General features: G+C 46.6%; 1 long non-coding RNA gene across 1 annotated transcript; it reads right to left on the reverse strand.

Annotated features, from left to right (window-relative positions):
- Positions 1-3,055: 3,055 nt before the first annotated feature.
- On the reverse strand, positions 3,056-13,351 carry LOC109553955 (uncharacterized). The gene is made up of 3 exons (XR_002180124.2): positions 13,167-13,351; positions 12,716-12,761; positions 3,056-5,714 (listed from the first exon to the last, which is right to left on the reverse strand). It is a non-coding gene; the product is annotated as an uncharacterized lncRNA (long non-coding RNA).
- Between the last annotated feature and the right edge of the window lie 12,885 nt (positions 13,352-26,236).

Consider the following 26,236-nt stretch of genomic DNA (forward strand, 5'->3'; position numbering starts at 1 on the left):
GAAGCTTCTTGTTGTTAGAACAGGGACTGAGTAGGAGGTCAATAGGATTAATAACCTGGGTTCTTCTGTTGGAATGGCCTCAAAGGTGACTGATTTACAAATGTTGATTAAATTGCTTCTCTGAGTAACTCTTGTGAGGGTCAAATAAAAATAATGCCGGAAAATCATTTGTAAGTTCTGATTAAAAATAGGTGGCATGCAGTGTGTCAGACACCCAGAGCATATCATTTTTTAAAACCCCCTTCTCTATGCCACAAAATTATTCATCTAAGAATCACATAATAATCAGTAATAGTCATTACCCTCTTGATGTCTTGATGTGTTCTTTAGCTTTAAAATGAACAAACAATACAGAAAGAAAAAGAAATGCCAGTATTCAAAATATTGTTCAGATTCAGTAAAATATTTCACATATGAACTAAACTTGTCACTTACCAAACAAAAATATTGCACCTCGAAATTCACACTCTGCTTCACTGTGTTCAATTTTTAACATAAACAAGACCTTCAAGCAGTCACATGAGGTAACAGAATTGGAGTAGTTCAAGTATGTGTCCTTATTTTTACAATCACTATACTACCATTCTTCACATACACAGGAACGTACACATCACTTTTTAAAATATTTGTAAATGTTCTGTATATCACTTACTTCATTTAACACTATAGATTGGAGGTTGTTTCCTATCAGTATCTAGAGATCTACCTTTTTCTTGTTGATAATTGCTTCAGATCAGATCAGATCAGTCGCTCAGTCGTGTCCGACTCTTTCCGACTCCATGAATCGCAGCACGCCAGGCCTCCCTGTTCATCACCAACTCCCGGAGTTCACTGAGACTCACGTCCATCCAGTCAGTGATGCCATCCAGCCATCTCATCCTCTGTCGTCCCCTTCTCCTCCTGCCCCCAATCCCTCCCAGCATCAGAGTCTTTTCCAATGAGTCAACTCTTCACATGAGGTGGCCAAAGTACTGGAGTTTCAGCTTTAGCATCATTCCTTCCAAAGAAATCCCAGGGCTGATCTCCTTCAGAATGGACTGGTTGGATCTCCTTGCAGTCCAAGGGACTCTCAAGAGTCTTCTCCAACACCACAGTTCAAAAGCATCAATTCTTCGGCGCTCAGCTTTCTTCACAGTCCAACTCTCACATCCATACATGACCACTGGAAAAACCATAGCCTTGACTAGACGAACCTTTGTTGGCAAAGTAATGTCTCTGCTTTTGAATATGCTATCTAGGTTGGTCATAACTTTCCTTCCAAGGGTTAAGCGTCTTTTAATTTCATGGCTGCAGTCACCATCTGTAGTGATTTTGGAGCCCAGAAAAATAAAGTCTGACACTGTTTCCACTGTTTCCTCATCTATTCCCATGAAGTGATGGGACCGGATGCCATGATCTTCGTTTTCTGAATGTTGAGCTTTAAGCCAACTTTTTCACTCTCCTCTTTCACTTTCATCAAGAGGCTTTTTAGTTCCTCTTCACTTTCTGCCATAAGGGTGGTGTCATCTGCATATCTCAGGTTATTGATATTTCTCCCAGCAATCTTGATTCCGGCTTGTGTTTCTTCCAGTCCAGCTCTTCTCATGATGTACTCTGCATATAGGTTAAATAAACAGGGTGACAATATACAGCCTTGATGTACTCCTTTTCCTATTTGGAACCAGTCTGTTGTTCCATGTCCAGTTCTAACTGTTGCTTCCTGACCTGCATACAGATTTCTCAAGAGGCAGATCAGGTGGTCTGGTATTCCCATCTCTTTCAGAATTTTCCACAGTTTATTGTGACCCACACAATCAAAGGCTTTGGCATAGTCGATACTTGCTTACTATTCCATTAAATTGATACACCATTTTTTTAAGGAATATATTATATCACAGGGACTGGAGGCATGAAGTGCATCCCAAAAGAACAGTTCTAGATGGTTCTTTTGGTTCTAGATGGTTCTAGATGACTATGCATTCACTCTTGAAATGAACTGTGTAACTGGGTGAGGATGTGTTGGGAGGCCAACGACATACCTCTGTGTGTGTGTGTGTGTGTGTGTGTGTATACTCAGTTGTGTGTGTGTGTTTGTGTGTGCTCAGTTGTGTCTTGATTCTTTGCGACCCCATAGACTGTAGCCCACCAAGCTCCTCTATCCACGGAATTTCCCAGGCAAGAATACTGGAGTGGGTTGCCATTTCCTTCTCTAGGGGATCTTCATGAAGCAAGGATCCAACTCATGTTTCTTGCATCTCCTGTGTTAGCAGGCAGATTCTTTACCACTGCTCCATGACATACCTAGGAGGTGTCCAAAGTACTTTCCACAGAGAATACAGTGTTCATTAAAGGATAAGCGGTAAAAAATATGCTAAAAAATTAACATATATTTTATTAAAACTCAACAGTAATTTTACCAGTTATTTAGAACTTAGAAAAATAAAATTATTTTTTGTAGGGAGGACTATTTTGCTACAGATGCTGATTTTTTGTCAATGTGAGAAATTTTATTTTTTACTTTTATTGAAGTATAGTTGATTTACAATATTGTGTTCATTGGTGCTGTATAACAAAGTGACTCAGTTTTTTTAATATATATACACATTCTTTTTCATTATGGTTTATCACAAGACATTGGATATAGTCCTCTGTGCTATACAGTATGGAGAAGGAAATGGCACCCCACTCCAGTACTCTTGCCTGGAAAATCCCATGGACGGAGGAGCCTGGTAGGCTGCAGTTCATGGGGTCACAAAGAGTCGGACATGACTGAGCAACTTCACTTTCAGTTTTCACTTTCATGCATTGGAGAAGGAAATGGCAACCCACTCCAGTGTTCTTATCTGGAGAATCCCAGGGACAGGGGAGCCTGGTAGGCTGCCGTCTATGGGATCACACAGAGTTGGACACGACTGAAGCGACTTAGCAGCAGCAGCAGCAGCTATACAGTAGGACCTTGTTATCTATCCATCCTGTATATAACAGTTCGCCTCTGCTAATGGCAAACTCCCAGTCCTTCACTCCCAACCACCCTCCCCCTCGGTAGCCACAAGTCTGTTCTCTATATTTGTGAGTATGCGTCTGTCTCTTACATACACTGATTTGTGTCCTACTTTAGATTCCATATATAAGGGATATCATATGAAATTTGTCTCTCTCTGTCTGACTTACTTCACTCAGTATGATACTCTCTAGGTCCATCCATGTTGCTGCAAATAGCATTATTCTAGTATATATCAGATCTTCTTTATCACAGAAAGTGTTTAAAATTGCCTATGACAATAAAAAATAGACTCATTTGGGTTCATTCTATTCTTTTATTGACTCAGTTATTTTTGGCTGTATTGGGTCTTCATTGCCGCACGCGGGCCTTCTCTGGTTGCACTGCTCTTCATTGGGTGTGGGCTTCTGATGGTGGTGACTTCTCTTGCTCTGGAGCATGGGCTCCAGGAGCATGGGCTGAGTCACTCTGCAGCATGTGGGATCTTCCTGGACCAAGGCTGCAGCTGGTATCCTTTGCATTGCCAGGTGGATTCTTAACCACTGTACCACCAGGGAAGCCCCAATTTTATCCTCATTTTAAAAGGAGAGGGAGAGGGTGGGAAGATTTGGGAGAATGGCATTGAAACATGTAAAATATCATGTATGAAACGAGTTGCCAGTCCAGGTTCGATGCACGATACTGGATGCTTGGGGCTGGTGCACTGGGACGACCCAGAGGGATGGTATGGGGAGGGGGGAGGGAGGAGGGTTCAGGATGGGGAACACATGTATACCTGTGGCGGATTCATTATGATATTTGGCAAAACTAATACAATTATGTAAAGTTTAAAATAAAATTAAATTAAAAATAAAATTCCCTACAGACAGTAAATCTTGTTTTGCCTGCTCTGGAGGGAGGGGAGCCCTACTCTCACTACTCTGCCCTAATACAACACTCCTAATGCCTATATCCCTGGAGCACACTCAACTTCTTGTCTAAGACAGAGAGTTCTGGCCCTGCACTCATGCAAGCTGTCCAGTCAACTCCCAGCTTCTAGGTGAGGTCGCCAAAACGAATGGTGGAGAGTTTTTCTGGGATAAATCACAATCTCCCCTCTGCTTCCTTCCTCTACTCTAGCACCACCCAATTAGCATACAGGTTATATACTCTAGAAGACAAAAGAGAAAATTAAGTCTCTGCGTTTCAAAATCTTACCCCAGTATCTGGCATTGGGGTGCTTGCAGCATGTCTAACACTGTGCTAAGAGCTTACTGTCCATCATCTCATTTAATCCTACAAACCCTGGAAAGTAGGTATAAAAATCATTAGCATTTTTTAAAACCTTTTAAGTAGAAATTTTACTGTATACCATTTACAGGTGTCATCCCTAACCCAGTGGTGTTATTTGAGGGGAGAGGCAGGCAAATGTCAAATGCCATTTTAAGAATTTGATGAAAGTTACAGATCATCTCTGAAGGAAAATTCACATATGCAAAGAGAAAAAAATTTACCAGGTATATCGGAATGTTTATGGATTTCTTAAAGCTCATCCCTGGACTCAGGTTAAGAACCTCTACTATTTTTTCTTTTTGGCCACTCTGCACACGGTATTCAAAGATTTTAGTTTCCCAACTAGGGATTGAACCCTTCAGTGGAAGCTCAGAGTCTTAACCACTGGACTGCCAGGGGAGTCCCAAGAACTTCTACTTTAAACAATGATAAACACAAGGAACACTCTTCTGTTTTTAAGATGAAAGAGAAAACTAAGGCTCAGAGAGGCAAAGTGAATAATTGCCCAGAGCCTCACAGCTAGTAAGGGGCAAAATCCTGATTGGCAACCAGCTGCTTAAGCTCTGAATCTTCAGCCTAGGCCACTCAGGACCAGGGTGAAGGGTTAAATTCCTCTCACGCGAGAATGAATACATTTATCAAGTCTGTTGGATATTCCCTCTTACGTAAGAAAAACAGCGCTAAGCAACACAATACTAAGACTGGCAAAAAATAAAAAGGTGGGCTTCCGGTGCCCTCTGGGCACACCAGACCTGGAGGATGAAGGCAGGAGGAAGTGGGAGGAGTCAAGTGCCTCTTTCTCCTAATTGTTCAGAAGCTGAGTCTCATGAATGCCTCCTCTTCACACACATTTGTGGAGCACCTTGCTTGGACCAAGAGCCAGTCCAGATGTGCAGTAGAAACTTCTTCCTTCATCCCCAGTGGGGCCACTCAAGGAAAGCATCATCATCAGGAAACATTGGGATACATGTGGCCAAGGCTGGGTCTTAAAGGACCAGCATTCTATGCAGAAAATTTTACAAGTCCAGCTGTTTATACAAGCTGGGGAGACAAGAAGGAACTCTATCCAATGACATACTTCCTTCTTGAAAATTAATTAGTTTTCCATCAAGAATACACTTGGCCTGGGGGCTGGCTGACCTCTCATTTGCAACGCTGGCCTGGGGATTTTACGTCAGGCTGTTGGTCCTGACCTAACACTTTTTTATTTCCTCAGCTGCTTTCATCCCAAAGTACAGCCACTTCCAGAAAGACTGGCAGCATCCCAAGAACAAAGTCATAAGTTTCTAAGATTCTCTGGTGAATCAAGCACGCAAATGTTCTCAGACCATCACCGTGACCATGGTTTCTGTTATTCCCTGGAATACTCCAGTGACTGGAACCTTGAGCTTTGAGACATCAGACCTCCTCCTCCTGAAATCAATTCCAAGTTGGCCTCCTCCCACATCCTTTATGACCAGATCTATGTGTGGAAAGAAAGTGTGTTAGTCACTCAGTCGTGTCTGACTCTTTACGACCCCGTGGACCATAGCCCACCAGGCTCCTCTCTCTGTCCATGGAATTCTCCAGGCAAGAATACTGGAGTGAGCTGCCATTCCCTCCTCCAGGGGATCTTCCTGAATTGGGAATTGAACCTGGGTCTCCTGCACTGCTGACAGATTCTTTACCATTGAGCAACCAGGGAAGCCCAAGTTATGTAGAAAACCAAGACTATTACCTGGATAAAAGAAGCCCAAGATACTGGAAGGCTGAGATCTTAAAGGAATTCTTGGGGGTGTTTTTTTTGCTTCTCCCTCAAATGATTCATGTGAGTGCCATGATTCTCCATTTCTTCCTTGTATAGGCCCAGGCTGGGCTGCTGAGAGGTATTTCATGCCCCATCTCCTCAGACCCCTGAGCCCCATGAAGGAAATTCCAGGAACAGGAAAAAAGGCATTTATCCTGCCTTCTGTGTTCCAAAACTTCCCTCCCCCTCCCCACTGTGTGGGGACTGCCCCTCCCTTGATCAGTCTCTGAGTTTTCCCTTCCTGCAGAATCAACTCTTCCTTGGCCAGATCCCTCGGTTGGAAACTACCTGTTGTTTCCATAAGCCAAGAAAAAAAGCCTTCCTCCATCCTTCCTCCGGGACATCCATGGAGCCTGCTGTGTCTGGTGGCCCTAGAGCTTGTCAGAGATGGCCCATGGAATGTCTCCTTACCATGCTGCTGGGAATCTTGATCCTTTGAAGAGACTGCTCTCCACCCACAGGCTATTGCTACCGGGGGGCTTCCTGAGGAACCTGAAGTTCAGAGTGGAAACGGCTCACCGGGGTCACTCAGGCAATGTGGTGGAAAATCCAGCTTCGTGCCATAATGTCTCTTGGGCAAAGTTGGTCCTCATTTTAATCCACCATTAAATATGGCAGAGCTCGACTTCTACCTGAAGGCTTTGGTGGCCCCCAGAGTTCCTCTCAAAGTCTGCCTACTCCTGATTCCTGACTCCATCTCTTCTTTCATTTTGTCAGTGGTTCCTCCTCTTCCCACAATATTTTTTCTGTATTGAAATCACTCAACAGTTGCTACAATTCACTGAGTCTTAGTGTATCACAGCCAAGCAAAACTCTATGAAGCCTCGTTTCTGCCTCCCTGTATCCCCTTTGCCCTTCCAGCCCCTTCAGGTCTCCCCTATGCCTCCAAGATGGCTTAGGGCCCCCCAGAACTGAGTACAGAAGCCACTCACTACAAGTGGCCACTGAGTGCTTAAAACACAGCTGGTCCCAAGTGAGATGAGCTGAAAATACAAAAACCACACGACATACCAAAGCTTAGCATGAAAAACAAGACTGTAAAAACTCTCTTGGTAATAAGTTTTATAATGATTACTTGTGAAAATGACAACATTTGAATATAAAGGGTTCAATGAAATATCTAACTAAAATGAATGTCACCAAATTGCTTTGGCATTTTCTTTATAGGTGGCTACTAGGAAATTTGAAATGACGTATATGGTTTGCATTATATTTATATTGGACAGAGATGCTTTAGGAAAAGGGTATTTTTAGTCCAGGAGAATCAGGGAATCGTTCTTCATTCACCAAAAATTCATTAAGCACACATTCATTAAGTACACGAAGAGTAACGGTTAACTGTGCTTATGGCTATAGGGAGAGGTACACATTTAATAGGACAGGTTCCTGCTCACCCAGGGGTCATGTTGTCAGGGAACTATAAGCTCCTACAAATCTCTGGGTTCCAAAACAGAGCCGAAGGATGGCTTTATTGAAGGCCAAAGCACACATGTTTAGGATATATAGGAAGAGGCAGAAAGGGACTCAGCTTTCTCACACAGGAGCATGAGTCTTTAGGAGATTAGATCTGGTTCTCTAAAGAAAACCAAAATAACTAGCTTTTTTAATGTAATGAAAACAAGTATATTTTCCAAAACAAAAACTTGCATTAAAAGACTTGCATTATTTTACATTTTTTCCCCAAATTTCTTCCATTTCTAGTGTGATAAAAGTCAGCTTGTGTCCCACACCTACTTCTTTTTTTTTTTCATTTGGACTTGGACAACAAACTTATGGTTTCCAAACAGGATATGTGGTAGTTGCTGTTGTTATTTAGTCGCTCAGTTATATCCAACTCCTTGTGACCCCATGGACTGCACCCACCAGGTCCTTCTGTCCATGGAATTCTCCAGTCAAGAATACTGGAGTTGGTTGCCATTTCCTTCTCCAGGGGCTCTTCCCAACCTAGGGCTCGAACCTGCATCCCCATGTTGGCAGGGAGATTCTTTACTACTGAGCCACGGGGTGGTGTTGGGGGAGAAGGGAGGAGGGGGTAAATTAGGAGTTTGAGACTAACATATACACATTGCTGCTGCTGCTGCTGCTAAGTCGCTTTAGTCGTGTCCGACTCTGTGCAACCCCAGAGCCGGCAGCCCACCAGGCTCCCCCATCCCTGGGATTCTCCAGGCAAGAACACCGGAGTGGGTTGCCATTTCCTTCTCCAATGCATGAAAGTGAAAAGTGAGAGTGAAGTCACTCAGTCGTGTCCGACTCCTAGTGACCCCATGGACTGCAGCCCACCAGGCTCCTCCGTCCATGGGATTTTCCAGGCAAGAGTACTGGAGTGGGGTGCCATTGCCTTCTCTGAACATATACACACAACTTGATATAAAATAGATAAACAACAGGGACCTGCTGATTAGCACAGGGAAATCTACTCAATATTCTGTAATAACCTCCATGGGAAAAGAATCTGAAAAAAAAAAAAAATATATATATATATATATACACATACATACATACATCTGAATGACTTTGCTGGACACCTGAAGCTAACACAACATTGTAAATCAACTATACTCCAATGTAGAATAAAAAATTAAATTTGAAAAAAAAAACAAAATAACTATCTTCTAAAAAAGAGAGACTGGTTTTCTCTCAGATTACTGACTGAACATCCATGTCCCAGGGCTGATGGGGCAGCTTCACCATGTCAAGGAGCCAGGCACCTTCCATCTTGTTGCTCTGCCAGGATATGGGGTCCTAATACCAAGTTCCCATTCCTGCCAGCAAGAAGGGTGGGAAGGAGCCAGTTCCTGGTCCCATGGCCACATCAAGCTTCAGGAAGTCTGGGAAGTGTTGCACGCTTCGCCATGTGCCCAGTTCAACTCCAGAGACTCTGGGACCACCAGAATCAGAGGATAATGGATACTGGGGGACAGCTTGCACTCTCTGAAACAGAGGGATTATCTGAGCAGCACTTGGGAAGATGGATAGAACTGAGAGGTGGAGAAGGGAGATGCTAGGCTGACAGAACAGTGTTAACCAAGACACCACAGTGTGAAGGCGGCTGACAAGTTTCAGAGGTGCTTGAGTGAGATGTGAAGGCAGTTCTGGGTCCTGGGATGGAGAGTCAGAGCTCTCTTCTGTGTCCTCCCCACAGCCAGAAGCACTATTTAGTTTCCTGAGTTAATTTTCTAGAGAACCTAGATGTTCTTATAAAAACTCCAGGAGCACCCTTCATCCAGATGGGGAGCAAAGCAGAAGTTAGGGAGCCCCAGAGCAACAGACCTTGTTGAGCCTGGGAGGCAAGGGCCCCACGGGACACACAGGACTGGAGGAAGGACCTCAACTGTAAGCACCAGCTAAGTCAATCCAGTTAGGAAAAGCCTGAGTAGGCATAAAGGTCATGGGTTCCTAGGTCGCTGGCTCCCTGAGCTTGGTGAAGTCAGACCCTGAATCTCCCTAATAAACCTGACGTTGCCCATTTGCACAGGCATCACACGTACCTCCCATATGTTTTGGTTTATGTGACTGTGTTCTCTCACCAGGATATGACATCCATAAGGGCAAGTGCAGTATTTCTAGCACAAGAACATAGAAGGTAATCAACAAATATCTGTTAGGTGAACGAATGAACGAATGAACTGATGAATGACCATATGAACAAACGAATGAATGGTCATCACCTACACTAAAACAATTCTGTAACACCCAAGAAGATACCTGAGCATGTGATGCTCTCCTGACAACTTGCTACAAAAAGCAAGGGAGGGGACTTCCCTGGTGGGAAGCCCCACTCCACACTCCTAATGCAGGCAGTCCAGGTTCAATCCCTGGTCAAGGAACTAGATCCCACATTCTGCAACAAAGATCTGGTGCAGCCAAATAAAAAAATCAACATTTTTTTTTTAAAAAAGAAGCGGGAGAGATCACAGTAATCATAATTGCTGCTTGATAACTTACCATTAGTCCATGTTTTTCTTGGTCATTTCAGCAGCCCTCTGAGAAAGGCATTCTTTCCATTGACAAATGAAAACACTGAGACTCAGCAAAACCCAGGGTGGAGGATACAAAGCTAGGATTCAAACCTGGGTCTTCCTCAGCTGCTGACATAGCATCTTGGAGACTCTGGATTGATTTCTCAACTTATGACAAACCCACCCCAGAAGCCCCAGCTGATGTGTTCATCCGTAGAACCTCCTAAGGAAAAGAGCTGACCTTGACCCAGACCTCCCTAGGTGCCAGGCACATACATCCCATAAATGCTTTCTACACATCATCTCCTTTCACCTTCAAACAATACCCTGAAGTCACGGCTATTATTTAGTTCCATTTGGGGAGTTAGTAGATTTCTGAAACTGCCTTTGCTTTTCCTCTGGGAGCCAAGTCACTGAACCTCTGAACAGGAATGGAGTAATCCTGGTATTTGGAGCTAGTGAGTGACTGTGCCAAAGTATGTTTGAGCAGCTGGAAAAAAGTGCTAGTTGGATCACATGCCCCAGCCAAGGAAAAGCTCTTGTGGTTGGTAAATAATGCAGGATCTTCACAGAGGTTTCCAGACTGAGAAGGAGATTTAATTTCACCTTATGTATTTTGCTTATCTGAAAAAAAAACTTTTTTTTCAGCACAGAGTGCTCCAATCATAGCATCATGGCATACATGTTATACTGACATCTGGAACTATTTAGTAACATTACAAACAAACAGTTGAGGAGTTTGCCCAGATCATCAAATACAGATTTGACTCTAACCCAGATTCCCAGCAGCACCCAACAAGAGTGAACAAACGTGAAGTTCCTTCCCGACCTGATCTTCTGTAGCAGAAACAAACATGGTTGTTTCTGGTACCCAGGCCTGGAAGAGACTGGAGGATCCTGGTCTCTGGTATATTGTCCACTGGCAGGCTCAGTGGAATTCAGCAGAAACCAGGCCACAGGACTGGATGAGACAGGACAGTGGTCCAGACATGCTGGCAGAAATTCAGGCCAGGATTCAAAGGCAAATCGTAGACGGATGTGGTGGAGGCCAGCAGAGGTCAAGACTGAGTGGGCATTATTGGTCACTAGGCTTGAGGGTTCAGTGCTAAGCCATAAAAGGACCCAGCAGAAGCGTAGGAGCTGGCAGATCAGAAGCAGACCAGAGACACAGCAGAACACAGCCATGACATGGGCTAGAAATAGGCAGTGTTAGTGTCAGGGTGCTTCTTTCTCACACGTGCTGATGGCGTGGGAGTGGACAGACCCACCAATTCAGGTTTCTGGTGGGGTGGACATTGTCCACACACACACACACACACACACACACATGGGCTTCCCAGGTGGCATTAATGGTAAAGAACCTGCCTGCCAATGCAGGAAATGGAAGAGATGCAGGTTCGATCCTGGCTTCCCTGGTGGCTCAGACAGTAAAGAATCTGCCTGCAATGCAGAAGATCCAGGTTTGATTTCTGGGTCAGGAAGATTCCCTGGAGGAGGAAATGGCAGTCCACTCCAGTATTCTTGCCTGGAGAATTCCATGGACAGAGGAGCCTGGCAGGCTACAGTCCTTGGGGTCGAAAATGACTACGCGACTTATACACACACATCCCTGGGTGGGGAAGGTCCCCTGGAGGAGAGTAGAGCAACCCAGTCCAGTATAGGATATACTTTGCCACAGTCTATAGGGCCTTCTTCTCTACTGAGCAGGACCAGCCCCTCCCCCTCTATTTCTAAAACCAGTCCCTCTTGCCTCTAGAGCCCCAAGCTGTATTCCAAGCACTGTTTTGCCCCCCTCACCAGTTCACCTGCTGTGCCTTTCCTGTTATTTCCACAGTGAGTGGGGATTTCAGAGTCTTTAGAACACTCCTGTTGTCCCAGGATTGCCAAACTGTTCCACCAAACAACACGCCCATGCAAACGAAGTACAAAGCCCCCTCTTCCTCCAGTCCGCCAGTCCTCAGCCCCACCCTAAGGCAGCCTTCACTGGCACTTGCTCTTTGTTTTCAAAGGAAGCATGTTGGGATCTCCAGATATATACTTGAGCATGTCCATTAACCACAAAACTAAACTCATACTCTTTCCCAGATTTACTTTTCCCCCCTATTTATTCCTGACACTGTGATGAGCATCGTTGTCCATTTAAAACTAGAAACCCAGGGGCCACCCTAGACTCTTTTCCTCATTTTCCCCTCTATCCAAACAAATACCAGGTCCAGTGATTTCTTTTTTCATTATAAAAACATCTCAGGCTATGCCTTCCTACCTATCCGCCTCTCCCATCTCTCAAATAATTATTACAAAGCCTCCGAGTTGGATTTCTGCCCTCTAAAGCTTCCAGAACAATCTTCCTAAAATGCAGGTCAGCTGCTTCTCCTTGGAAGCCTTTGTTGACTTCCCGTGAGTAATGGATGATCTTCTTTCCTCAACAGAAATTCAGGGCCCTGAAAACAGAGACCGCACCACCTCCCCCAGTCTCTCCACCACCCCCACCCCCACCTCCTGGCTTTAATCTCCAGATCAAAGGGATCTAACCAAGGTCTGTGAACGGGTTGTAAAGTCCATGAACTACTGAGATCATAGGCAAAATGTCAGCCATATGTATGCTTTCTAGAGGGACTTGCAATCATTCTCAAATGGTCCTCAGGGTCCATGACTCAAACACAAGTTAGGAACGATTGCCCCTCCTTGGCATTCTTTCATACACCAGACCATACTCACCTCACACCTGGCTTGTCAGAAGTGTTCAAACACATGTGACCAGGACCTATGGTAAGAAACATGATATTTCTATGTAAAACAGAACCAAACTTTTACTAAAAATATGCTTACTTGTACTATGTCATAGACACTCAAATCTTTGCTGTTTGAGTTATTTCCTTTTTTTTTAATGCCAATTGTGATCCCTTAAACTCATTTTACAGGCCATCCACTAAAGGATTTCAAACTATAGTCTGAAATTTAGGTCTTGAGGCTGTGCCATCTTTGTGGTTCTCTCTCATTTTTTTGGTGTCAATTCCCAATTGTCTGGTAAGTTCCTTGAGGACAGGGATTGTGACATATGCGTTTTCAATATTGCCCACAGCACAGAGTCGGCAGCATAGAAACATAAGAAAACAGGTGGAAGACATATGGGGAGAAACAAAGGACTACTTGGTATAAAAGTATATACCTTGAGGATGCGACAATTATTATTTGGTGGAGGAGAATTTTCTGGATTGCATTTGGGGGAAGGGCGGGGTCTCCGCGGTGCTGCTTTGGTGGAAACTCTATGCTTGAGTCTGTCCCCTAGAATGGGAGGTGCAGGAGAAAACACGTTGGCCCATGCAAAGCTCAGCAGAACAATAAACCTGAAACTCTTTGAGATCTCTCTCCCACGGGACATAGGGAAAAAAATAAATGGATTTGCCTGGTGGTCCAGTGGTTAAAAATCCATCTGCCAATGCAGGGGACACAGGTTTCATCCTCGGTCCAGGGAAGATTCCTCATGCCTCAGGGCAACTAAGCCCCAGCGCCACGACTACTGAAGCCCACGCACCCCAGAGCCTGTGCTCGCAGACAAGAGAAACTACTGCAATGAGAAGCGCCGGCGCTGCTAGAAAGTAGTTCCCTGCTCTCCACAACGCGAGTGAGCCTGCGCACAGCAACGAACACCCAGCGAAGACAAAAATGAGTACGTAAAAAGATTTTTAAAAATGAATTACTAACGGAGTAAATATCTGCTTTGCTAAAGACACCAACAAAGTGACGAAGTCACTTTTTTATTATTTAAATCTCTCGATCAGTCTTTCCGAATTTGTTGTTTTCTGCTACATTAGCACTGGGCCAGAGAGAGGATTTTAAATCCAAGCTGGCCTGATACACCAGCTGATATATGGAAAACAACAGATTGAAAGGATCAAAGGGTTAAAGGGTTGGTGTGGAAAAGTTCAGGAGGGCAGATCTCACACTTGAAGAAGGTAAATTCTTCATTCTAACCCACAGTGAAAGCGCTGGTATTGTCTCGGTGTAAACATTAATATCACAGGAAACCAAGGGCTAGATAAGCTGGAGGACCTTTGTCAAACCACAGAGGCCGCTGCTAATGGCAAAAAGTCTGCCCGGATGGTCCGTTAGTGCAGGGAGGGGCCTGTCCTGTGATAGCCCGTGCAGCCCCCACCGTGAGAAAGCCTTCTGTCTCCTGCACAGATGCCCCTGGGCAGCCTTAAAGGGCTGGGCTGCCTCCCTCCTTGAGTGTCCCACCCCCAAACCCCATCACAGGCAGACCTGGAGGCAAATTCTTCAGTTGCCACAACCTCCTTGACCTCGGCTCCAAAGTGAGAAGTCAGTCATTATGTCCTCAAAGGTTGTCTTGAGATGGTGTCCATTCAGGACCTAGCACATAGTACACCCTCAATAAATGCAGGCCTCCCGGTTTTGTGCTTCTGTTTACTCCACTGATTGACACGTACACATTCCTGCATTTGCCCCTCTGACCTGCCAAATAGCACAAGGGCTTAGAGGGACAATGACTAAATAGATAAACCCTAGCCCTGTGATGCCCAGTGGTGGTGGGTTAGTCGCTAAGTCACGTCCAAGTCTTTGCAACCCCACGGACTGTAGCCCGCCAGGCTCCTCTGTCCATGAGGCAAGAATACTGGAGGGGGGTGCCATTTCCTTCTCCAACAATGTTACAATCCCCGTGCAGATCCCACAGACTGGAAGACATGGGGAAACTGACCTGGATGAACACCAGCAGTTCATGCTCAAGCGCCCTGTGGCTAAATCAAGCACACACCGCCTTTCCCTTATCAGAGGCACTCCCCTACCCCTCCCCACCCGTAAGGACTGCTGGGAGTCAGGGTGTTTCACCCGCTGAACACAGCGAGGGGCATCCCTGGTTCACAACCGCTGTACTGTTCAGGGGCCAATTTGCTTTCTACCTTCTGCCTCCCAAGGCATGAGAACAGGAGGAAACGATCAGCCGGGCATACTTTAATGAAACAAAATAAACTCAGCTACAAGTTGTTACGAAACTGTTCTCCCGGGAGCAGTTTCCCTGCCTCTGACACAATCCCAGGAGAATCATGTTTTTAAAAGGAGATTTAAAATTCCCACCCTACAGTAAATGGGCTCTTTCTATCATACTGCAGCAAAAACAGCCAGTGAGCCTGCCATGAGAAACCGTGGTTCCGATGTACAAACACACACAACCCTCCTCTCTTCTCCCATGGGCTTCGAGTAGTTTTTGTTTGTTGTTGTTTCATGGGGGATTTTCCCAATGCATTTAAGGACAGCCTACTCTCTGAATTTTTGTCATTTGCATTACGGACGGCCTCGTGCCACTCAACTCAAGCAATCCAATCATGACACACAGCCTCCAGCTTGCCCCACTCCTAGGAGAAGCTAATGATGAGCAGCCTCACTGTCCTGGCAGAGATGGGGCCTGGGCCCTCTGCCCCCTGCCCATCTTGCATTAGGTTGCTGTTTTCCAGTTGCTCAGTTGTGTCTGACTCTTTGCAACCCCATTTACTGCAGCATGCCAGGGCTCCCTGTCTTCACTGTCTCCCAGAGTTTGCTCAATCTCATATCCTGCATGTGAAAGAGTGAAAACCAAGACATGTGGCCTTCCTCCAAACACAACTGTGGGGAAGACGGCTGGAACCCTGACACAACCACTCCTTTCTCCTCCATGGCAGTAGCATTTTAACCCGGGCAGGAGGCTGCCCAGGATAAAGATCACACTGCACCTCCCTTGCCACCCATGTGGCCCACGCAAGTGCTGGGTAGTGGGGTGTAAGCGGAGGTGTCCCATGGCTACACTTTTGGTTTCTTCTTTGTTTTGTGATTCTTCCTGTACCCTGAAAGTAGGTAATAGTCATTAGGGACAAGAAAGAAGGCCACACCCCGGGGAGGGTAGAGCGGGAAGTCAGGGGAGGCTGGGACCCCAAGGGTGCCTTGGTCACTTCCCTCAGGAGGCAGTTCATGTGAAAGAGAAATAAATGCCTATCTTGTTTAAGCCAACTGATATACTGGCTTTCCAGGCCTTGAAATTGAATCCTGCCCTAATCATAGCAATTCTGTTCCAGGACAGTCACCACTGGACACAGCGGCAGATCCAATCCCCTACAGCCCACCAACTGAGCCATTGCTCATAGCGAGACCCAAACCCCACCAGTCAGGCTTCCCAGGAGGCTCAGCAGTAGAGAATCTGCCTGCAATCCAGGAGACCTGGGTTCGATCCCTGGGTCAGAAGATACCCTGGAGAAGGAAATGGCAACCCACTCCAGTAATCTTGCCTGGAGAATCCCAGGGACAAAAAAGCCTGGAGGGCTACAGTCCATAGGATCACAAAAGTGTCAGACACGATTTAGTGACTAAACAACAAACAACCATACAAGTCATCATTCGGGCAGTCTGGATTCCAGAAAAGCAGTTCATCCGGTTCATCTGTCGTGATGAACCAGTTCATCCCTTCACCTGTCCAGCTATTTTGTGAGTCAAGACTCTGCCAGGTCCTGGGCTGGCTCCTGGAGATGGACCTGTAAATAGGATAGACTGGGTTCTGTCCCCCCAGGGAGGTCTCCCATCTCACAAGGAAGAGAAGCTGAGACGAGGACCTAACCTGGTAAGCGGGCTGACACTGAAGGACAGCTGGCAGGTATGCTCACCTGCCTTACATTTATCAGATGCTCTTTTACAGGAGGAGAGAGAAGTGTGGGGACGAAAGGTGGCTGGGCAGGTGGGTAGAGAATGTGCGCAAAATAGAATGTGCACAAAATCCGGGTGGTAGACATGGAGTGGGGCTTCCCTGGCGGCTCAGTCAGTAAACAACCTGCCTGCAATGCAGGAGACCCGGGTGTGACCTCTGGGTCAGGAAGATCCCCTGGAGGAGGGCATGACAACCCACTTCAGTATTCTTGCCTGGAGAATTCCATGGACAGAGGAAGGAGCCTGGCGGTCTGTAGACCATAGAGTCACACAGAGTCGGACACGACTAAAGTGACTTAGCACACACACACGCGGGCAGACATGGAGTGGCTGCCCGGTGCTTGGAGGGCTCGCTTCTCCCACGATGCTGCCATAAACAAATCCTCTGATAAATCTCTTATTCTTTTGTACCTGTGGTCATGCTTCTTCCCTTTTCAGATCCTAACTGGCTAAATATTAAGGCTGTGCAGTTCAAAGAAAGACTATAGAATTCTCGGGGATTACAGGAAACTAAAGAGACAGAATAAGGAAATGTGACAAATGATTCTGGACAGGATCGTGTATATGAGGAAAGAGGGATGTTATGACAACATAATGGAGACAACGGTAAGATGGGAATATGGACTTCATTTTAGATCTTGGTAGTGAAACTCACCATATCGTGGTTACATTAAAAAAAAAAAAAAATCTTTCTCAGGAGATACTGGCTTCCTGAAGAACCCCTTTGTCTGCAACTTAATCCCAAATAGCTCAGCAAAACTGACAAATAGCAAGTATTCACAGAGAGAGAGGATGCACAATGTGAACTTGTAAATCGGTGCAAAAGACATACAGATACTCCTTGTAGTATTCTCGCAACTTTTTAAAATCGAGGTAGAGTTGATTTACAAGGTATGTACTTTCAGTTATATAGCAGAGTGATTCAGTATGTGTGTATGTATATATATATATATATATATACACTTTTTCAGGTTCTTTTCCTTTATAGGTTATTACAAAATATTGAGGGTAGTTTCTTGTGCTGTACAGTAGGTCAGTGTTGTTTATCTATTTTATGTATAGCAGTGTGCATATGTCAATCTCAAAATCCTAGTTTATCTCCCTCCCGCTCTTCCCCTTTGGCAACCATAAATTTGTTTTCTGTGTCTCTGAGTCTATTTATGTTTTGTAAATCAGTTATTTGTATCATTTTTGTTTTAGAATCCACATGTAAGTGAATCATATGATATTTGTCTTTCTCTGTCTGATTTACTTCACTTCACACGATAACCTTGCAACTTTTCTGAGGGGTGAATTTTTTTCAAAACATAAAGAAAAATATTTTTAAAGTTTAAAAAAAAAGAAAGAATAAGCCCAGAGGCAGGCAGAAAGGAAAAGAATTTGGAACCCCTGAAACATCGGCAAGGAGGGAGGTGTCCACCCTGGGAAGCCCCTGAGAGTCCGGTGACAGGGTCTCAAGGTTACTTGGGGCTCCTGGCCGCAGCCTCCCCACACAGGGACAGCCACCTCCCCAAATGTGTTTGCCCTGCTATTTATAGAGGGATCGCTTCCCTACATAAAGCCCTGAAATAGAAATGTTGAAAGAGCAGCTGGTGCCTCACGGGAGCCTCATAAAACGTCTGTTTCCAAACAGTCCCGCTTCTCCCTGTCATAAATATCCTGTAGTTCTCGCTCCCTTTTTCTTTGTCAGCAGGCGTATTTGCATAACAACGGGACTTGGTTTATTAAGAATTTATCTCTCCCTGCTGTTTACCGCCTGCCTGTGATTCACAGGTGCCATGTGACGTGGCCTGTGGGCACACCAGCCTTCACCCAAAGGTGAGGCACACACAACCCACAGACGCAGTGAGGACTGAAAGAAGGCTCCACGCTTCTTCTGGTCGCTCAGTCACGTCCAGCTCTCTGCGACCCCATGGACTGTAGCCCGCCAGGCTCCTCTGTCCATGGGATTTTCCAGGCGAGAATACTGGAGTGGGTTGCCATTTCCTTCTCCAGGGGATCTTCCTGACCCAGGGGTCAAACCCAGGTCTCCCACACTGCAGGCAGACTCTTTACCATCTGAGCCACCAGGGAAGCCCCAACATAAAAGCTGACAGACATGCGTACGAGGCTCAGTGGGGTCTTGAGCGGGCAGCCCTCAGCAGCTGTATGGGCAGATGCCTGAGATGCCTGCAGGATCCATTTGCCCCCCGACTTCTTGGTCCCTTTTTCCTTCAGGTTTGTCACTGAATGATGTCTTAGTCAGTGTGAGCTGTCATAACAAAGTATAGCAGACCAGGTGGCTTAAACACACTTATTTCTCACAGTTCCAAGGCTGGAAGTCCAAGAGCAGGTTCCTGGTGAGGGCTTAATTCCTGGCTTGCAGATGGCTGCCTTCCCACTGTGTCCCCACATGGGGAGACTGGGAGTGAAAGAGAGACAGGAAGAACTCTCTCTGATGTTTCTTCTGCAGGGACACTAATCCTATGGGATCAGGGCCCCACCCTTAATATTTCCATAAAATCCCTGTCTCCAGATACAGTCACACCAGGAGTTGGAGTTTCAACATAGGAATCTGAGAGTACACAACTCAGCCCATAAGAGAAGAGAAGACTGTTGTCCCTAAGGTTTCCCAAACCCTTCTTTTGGTGACAAATTAAGACTCCCCAACCTCTAATGCTGTGTGATGATAAACAAATGATGAATTTTTATCGTAGCATAGGTAGTAGGTCCCTGTATAGAAATCAAAATAAATAATTACTTATTTTTGTTTTGTGAAATATTATCCACATGACCTTGGAAAAATCTCTTTTACCTACAATTTCTTAGTTTATAAAAAGAGGACAATGATATTTGTTTATTTCACAGAGATATAGTAACATGTTTTTAACTGTCAAACGCAAGCATATGTAACATGTTTTAAGCAGAGGGTTCTTTTAATTTTTTTAACTTTAATTTATTTACTTATTTATTTTTGGCTGTGCTGGGTCTTCATCAAGGCATGTGGGCTTCTCATTGCAGTGATTTCTCTGTGGAGCACAGGTTCTGGGTGCTTGGGCTTCAGTAGCTGCAGTTCAAAGGCTCAGTGGTTGTGGTGTATGGGCTTTGTTGCTCCAAAGCATGTGGGATCTTCCTGGACCAGGGATGGAACCTGTGTCCAGTGCCTTGGCAGGCAGATTCTTAACCACTGGACCACCAGTGTGTGAGTCATTCAGTCATGTCCGACTCTTTGTGACTCCATGGACTGTAGCCAGCCAGGTTCCTTTGTTTATGGATTTTTCCAGGCAAGAATACTGGAGTGAGTTGTCATTACCTTCTCCAGGGGATCTTCCCAACCCAGGGATCGAACCTGAATCTCCTGCGTTGCAAATGGATTCTTTACTGTCTGGGCCACCAGGGAAGCCCAGACCCCCAGGGAAGACCATAAATATGGGGTTTTTTGTTTGTTTTTCACTATGTACATCATTTGTATCCGTAAAGATAGTCCTTGATCAAGTAATAAAATGTGACATTTTGGGGGGGAAAAAAAGAAAGGCTCCCTGGTCTCAGCTGCCTCTGGCCCCTGACGACTGTCTCCTCCTGTCACCAGATGAAGTCTCCAGGGCCACTGACCACTGTGGAGAGAGGGCCCGCCTCCCACTGAGGGCCTGGGGGCTGACACCAGAGGCAGATATGGCTCAAATGTCCATGTCACTGAGGGTAGGCAGCAGGCAGGTGAGGACTTGGCTGTGATGAGTGCCAAGCCCCAGCCCAGGTTCTATCCCTTCTGGACACAATGTGGGGAAGGGACAGCCTCCTTGGGGGTGCCGACTGTGGGACAGCCACCAGGTGACCCCCAGACAGGGGACTCAACAGGGGACTCAAGTGCTCTTAAGGATTTGCCCCAATCTCGAGAGTCCTCCCGTGGAAATGCCATTCAGCTTTTTTTGTCCATTGTTGCATGCCTAACAATTGGGAATGTTTTCCTTGGAACCGGTTTGTGATCCCATCATGCAGTGCTTCCTTTGTCCTGAACAAGTGTTATTTAATGGGGCCGTTTTGATTGTTTTGGAGATAGGCGCATATTTGGAAAGAGGAGGGGTTTGTGTGAGTTGATTACATTGGCCAGCTTCCTTTATTTTTTCTGGGAAATCCTTCTTCCTGTGTGTATAGATGGTGAGTCTCACAGAGCCTCACAACACAGCATGTGAGACCCTCACCGTAGGCAGCTTGGCAGCGACCCTTCCGGGCCTGCAGCTCTGGGTCCTAGGAGGCCACAGAGGTGGGCAGGTGGGTGAGGGCTGAGTCAGTGGTGCATGTGAAGTCATAAAGTCACACTCAGGTAAAGCCATCAGCAGGAGCTGGCCAGGTTCTTTCATGCCGGAGACAGGGCATATCAGATTCCAAGTCAGCTCCCAAGGCCTCTTGCTCGCCTGGGTCAGTGCAGGCGTCTGTGGTCCCTGTCTTCCCTTTCCTTAATCCTGCCCCCACCCCCTCGCCCTGGAGGCCTTTCCTCTCTTCTTCGGGAAGGTCAGCCTCCAGTGGAAGAATGACCATTGTTCCTTCTCAGGCGTAAAGGGGCCCGGTCCCTTCTGTCCTTTCTTGCATCCTGTTGCTGACTCCTAAGTCCCCCTGCAGGGCAGCTAAAGTTCCCCCCGACCTGGGAGCCTGCCTGCCCATCCCCACTAGCACCAATGTGCACTTCTACCCTCTCCATTTCCCCCGGGAGCCAGCTGGCTCTGGCTGCACTTATCTCCCACCTCCCCAGGTTGCAGATACCCTATGGAGAAGCTTCCTCTATGCCCTCCTGTCCTGCAAAATCTCCCTCTGATTTACCTGGGCGGCTCTGCCCGCTCTCTCCTCACCTTCACGCCTTGTCAATCAAAGGACATATTTTGCCCGAGACCTAGAATGAAAAGACACGCTGCGAATTCCCTTGCCTGCAAACTTTGCGCTTCTCGACGGCATCACCTGGGATAGAGACCACAGAGAGCTTGTGGATGAGCCTTCCTTCCAGTCTTGGCAGATAAATTCTCACAAATTTATTATGCGGTCACCTGCTGGCTCATCAGCCTCCTTCCTGAAAAGCCAGTTTGTCCCTAGGCACTGGCCAAGGGACATCTAGGCTGTATCCTGCCCCACCCTTGAGTCCTGAACAAGGAGCGGCACTGGCCGCCTTGGAAGCTGGAATCCAGAGCACCCTTTATTCCTCTAGCAGCCACACTTTCTGTTCACCAACTAGAAGCTCAGTTCCTTCTGATCCCTGAAAAAAATCTAATTGGACCATTTCCCTATATAGGAAAGCATATAAAGGTGGGAGTTGAACCAAGAATCTTAAACTGAAAAAGGCCAGTACCCCAGGAGAGAGAGAGAGAGAGAAATGTGCTTCACAGATTCTGTAACTGAGTTTTCCTGGACTTAGGAAGCATCCTAATAAACCCACATTGGACCCAACTTCGAAGGGAAATCTGTAGGATTTCTTTACCAGGTTGGAAAGTGTCCCTGCCTGGGGAGGTGGCAGCTCCCATGCTTGAGGTCCCGAGGGACCAAAGCAGCCTGGGTTCCGCCCAAGCTGTTCTGCTTTATGCTGGGCTCTGCCCCGGCCTGTGCCCCTGGTGGGTCCCTCTCCTGGCACCTGAAGCTCTTCTCTGCTCTGCCCTCACCGGGTTGCTTGCTGCTGCCAAAGCCACCATCTCTCTATCTCCTCCCGTCCCTCCAGAGCTCACCCAGGACCAGTGCATGTTGGGGGCTTAAACAGGAACCTACAACATGGCATTGCTGCTGTTTAGTCCCTCAGTCGTGTACGGCTTGTTTGTGACCCCCACCCCCACCTCCCCGCATGGACTGTAGCCCGCCAGGCTCCTCTGTCCATGGGATTTTCCAGGAAAGAATACTGGAGTGGGTTGCCATTTCCTTCTCCAGGAAATCTTTCCGACCCAGGGATCGAACCTGAGTCTCCTGCATTGGCAGGAAGATTCTTTACCACTGAGCCACCTGGGAAGCCCATAACATGGTGAGCCCACACCGAAAAAATCAATGCTCCCCATTGCTTTTATCCAGCCTCTCCTCTCAAAGGTGTTGTGAGAATGAAATGAGATGGGGCACCAAATGTGCTAGAATGGTGCCCAGCATGCCCTAAGTGCCTGCAGATGCCTACTGGCCCTGCTGACCCTCTGGGACAAGGTAGGGATGGATCTGAGGTTTGAACAGGTGCCCTTGGGTGCCTGGTGAATGCTTGCTGTTGACAGGAGGAGACTGTGACCACTGCAGAGCTAGCCGAGGTGACTCCGAGTGGTTCAGCCAGACTTGACCTCTGAACCAATGCCCTCATCTCGCTGAGTTTCTGAATCCACCTTACTAGGTTAAAGAGGAAATTCCAAAGTAGAACGGTCAGTGGTCATGTGCCTTTGTCAGGTTTATGGATATGAATTACGTTTGCCCTTTGTGTGCTAAACATCCCGTCCCTCAAAGCCTCTCAGAGTTCACTGCTCAGCAGTTCCTCCAGGTCTGGGCCCCTGGGGGCCCCACTCCCCACCGGTCCTCTTTTCCTCACACCCAAGGAAGTGTGTGCATATACAGCCTCAAGCCCCAAGAGGACCCAGCACCCATACACACGCCTACCACACACATGCCTGTGGGTTTCTTTCCTCTCAAAGCCCAGAGCTGATTGTCCCCCTTCAGACACAAGATGTCAGTTCCACTCAAGCCAGAAGCCTTGGGAGACCAAGCCCCAGCTGAAAAACTCCATGGGCTGGAATATTTTTTGAAAACAAAAGAGCCAGTGGCCTCCCTGTGACAGAAGGACCAGACAGGCATGCAGATGAACAGGCCGTGAGTCAGGTCTTTCTGATGGAGAGATGTGCGTGGCTACCCAAGAGACACTGCCCAGGGGGTGTTGGGTAAATTTAGCAGGACAGACACAGACCATGGTAGCCGTGCTTCAAGAGTGAAGCCTGGGGAGCAGGGGGTGGTGGAAAAGGGTGGGCTCCAAGGCCCCAAGCAGCTCAGCACTGACCCATGTTAGTTATTGGGTCCCTGATGCATGCTAAGTTGCTTCAGTTGTGCCTGACTCTGTGCGGCCCCATGGACTATAGCCTGCCAGGCTTCTCTGTCCGTGGGATTCTCTAGGCAAGAACACTGGAGTGAGTTGCCATTTCCTCCTTCAGGGGATCTTCTCGACCCAGGGATCGAACCTATGTCTCTTACCTCTCCTGCATTGGCAGGCAGGTTCTTTACCACTAGCACCACCTGGGAAGCCCTCTTGGGTCCCTTGGTAAGATTTATTTAAGCAAAGGTTGACTCTGCGTTATATTTTTCCAAAGTTGTCTTATCCAGTCTCCTTGGGTATGTTCCTTCCATTCTCAAATTGTCCATTCAGCTTAGTTTTCTGTCCCCCAGATGAGAACTTGCTTCTTTGCCTTCAAAATATCTACGACCAACTCCATAGACTTTGATCATAAAGCTCATCAAAACAATAGATACACATTCCTGCCTCTATGCTGTAAAACGAAAATCATGCAGGACTGCGTATGTGCAGAATGGTTTTCAAACTGAATCTGTAGCTTTGAGGCTGAGACAACTCTCAAAAATGTCAAGTTACTCCTTAGTTGAAGGAAAGGAGCCCCCATGAACGGTGCCATTCCCAGACAAGACGAGCCATTCTGAAGCTTCTCATTCCTTATGGGGCTGATAATATTTAAAAAAAACATGCTTTGTTTCAACATCCAGAACCAATAGCCCTAATTCCTTATTGTTTAAGGAAGCAAAAAGCCTCCTGGAGGGAGCCAAATGTTAATGGAGACCAGGAGTTGCTGCTGGAAGGAGGCAGCATCTAAGGGCATCTAAGGGCTTGTTTTCCTTGGGTCCCCCATCTTGGGGGGTCCCCATCCCACTGGAGCCTTCCCTCAGCCAGTATGACAACTTCTGCCCCAGCATATGCAGACAACCTCAAAGGAAGGCTCTGTGCTTTCTTTGCAGTAGAAACCTTCCCACCACAGCCCATGACTGTCAGATACACGGGTGCTGGCCAAAGACTTCTCCCTCCACTCCCATCAGCTTTTTAAAAAAAATTATTTATTTTATTTTTGGTTGTGCTGGGTCTTCATTGCTACACACAGTCTTTCTCTGTTGCAGCAAGCAGGGGCTACTCTTCCTTGGATGCACAAGCTTCTCTTGTTGCAGAGCACAGGCTCTAGAGCACGGACTCAGGAGCTCTGGCATGTGGGCTGAGTTGCCCCACAACATGTGGAATCTTCCTGGACCAGAGATCGAACCCATATCCTGCACTAGCAGGCGAATTGTTAACCACAGGACTACAAGGGGAGCGTCCGATCACCTTTTGACAGCCGCCATGCTGGTGATGGACAGGGAAACCTGGCGTGCTGCAGTCCATGGGGTCACAAAGAGGCAGACACAACTGAGCGACTGAACTGATGTCCAGCGCAGTTTTGCCTCTGAGCCCTGCATCCAAATGCCCAACTTCCTACTGAATTCTCCAGGTCAATATGCCTCAAACCTAACTCCTCCTATTCCCTGACCTTTTCCCCAGAGGATGGGATTTTTAGCCACCTGTCCACCCAAACCCAACCTGAGGGCTGTCCTGGACTCCTCTCTCTCCCCCTCGCCCCTGAATGTGCTCCCTGCCCAAGTCATACAGATTCAATCCAGCAGTGCTTTTGTTTCCACTCCCTCCTCTCTACCCTCTGCTGCAATGGCACCATCCCCTGCTTCATCCCCTCTTAGCTGACCTTGTGCATCTCTCCAATACTCCCTATGGTCTTTGTTTCCATTCAGCCTTCAGAGTAAAGCCTCCAGAGTATCCCTCTAAAACAGGAAGCTCTGGTTCTATTATCTCTGAGCTTAAACCCCTCAGTGGCTCTCCTTGGCCCACCGAGAATCACCTCCAGCCCTTCCCCCTTGCTCCTAATCTCCAGCTCCCTAAGTGCCTGTCCTTCCCAAACACATAGGGTGTGTTGCTCCCTCCCCACCCTCCTAACAAATCCACCAGCAGGAATCTGCTCTTTCTCTCAAGCCTCCAGACAGGAGCACTTCTCCCTTGAAAATCTTTTCCAGCACCACAGAGCAACCATCTGCATACGCTGCTTCAGGGCAAGCTTCCCAATATTTTGTGGCTCTGATTTTTCCCCATCTGTCCTGCTGCTGATGGACATTTGCACTGTTCCCACTTTAGGGCTAGTGCAAACAGTGTTGCTGCCATCATTGTTATACATGTACTTGCACCCGTTCGTTTCGAAAAGTATTACCTCTGAGCCTGGGGTTTTCTTTGTGGAAAGCTTTTTTTTTTTTTTTAATTAAGGGTTTAATTTATTTAATAGATGTTGGAATAGTTAAGATTCATACTCTTTGTCAGTTTTGGTAAATTATATGTTTTAGGAATATACCCATTTATCTAAATTTTCAAATGTATGGGCGTAAGATTGTTCATAACAACTTCTTATGGTCTTTAATGAAGGTGGGTTCTGTTGTGATGTCTCCTTATCATGCCTGACATTGACTATTTTTACCTTCTTTTTTCCTCTTGCTCAATCTTGCTAAAATTATTGACTTTTAAAATAAGTTTTATTACTTTTCCAA

This window comes from Bos indicus, chromosome 28 (genome assembly GCF_029378745.1).
Source record: "Bos indicus isolate NIAB-ARS_2022 breed Sahiwal x Tharparkar chromosome 28, NIAB-ARS_B.indTharparkar_mat_pri_1.0, whole genome shotgun sequence".
Classification (NCBI taxonomy): Eukaryota; Metazoa; Chordata; class Mammalia; order Artiodactyla; family Bovidae; genus Bos; species Bos indicus.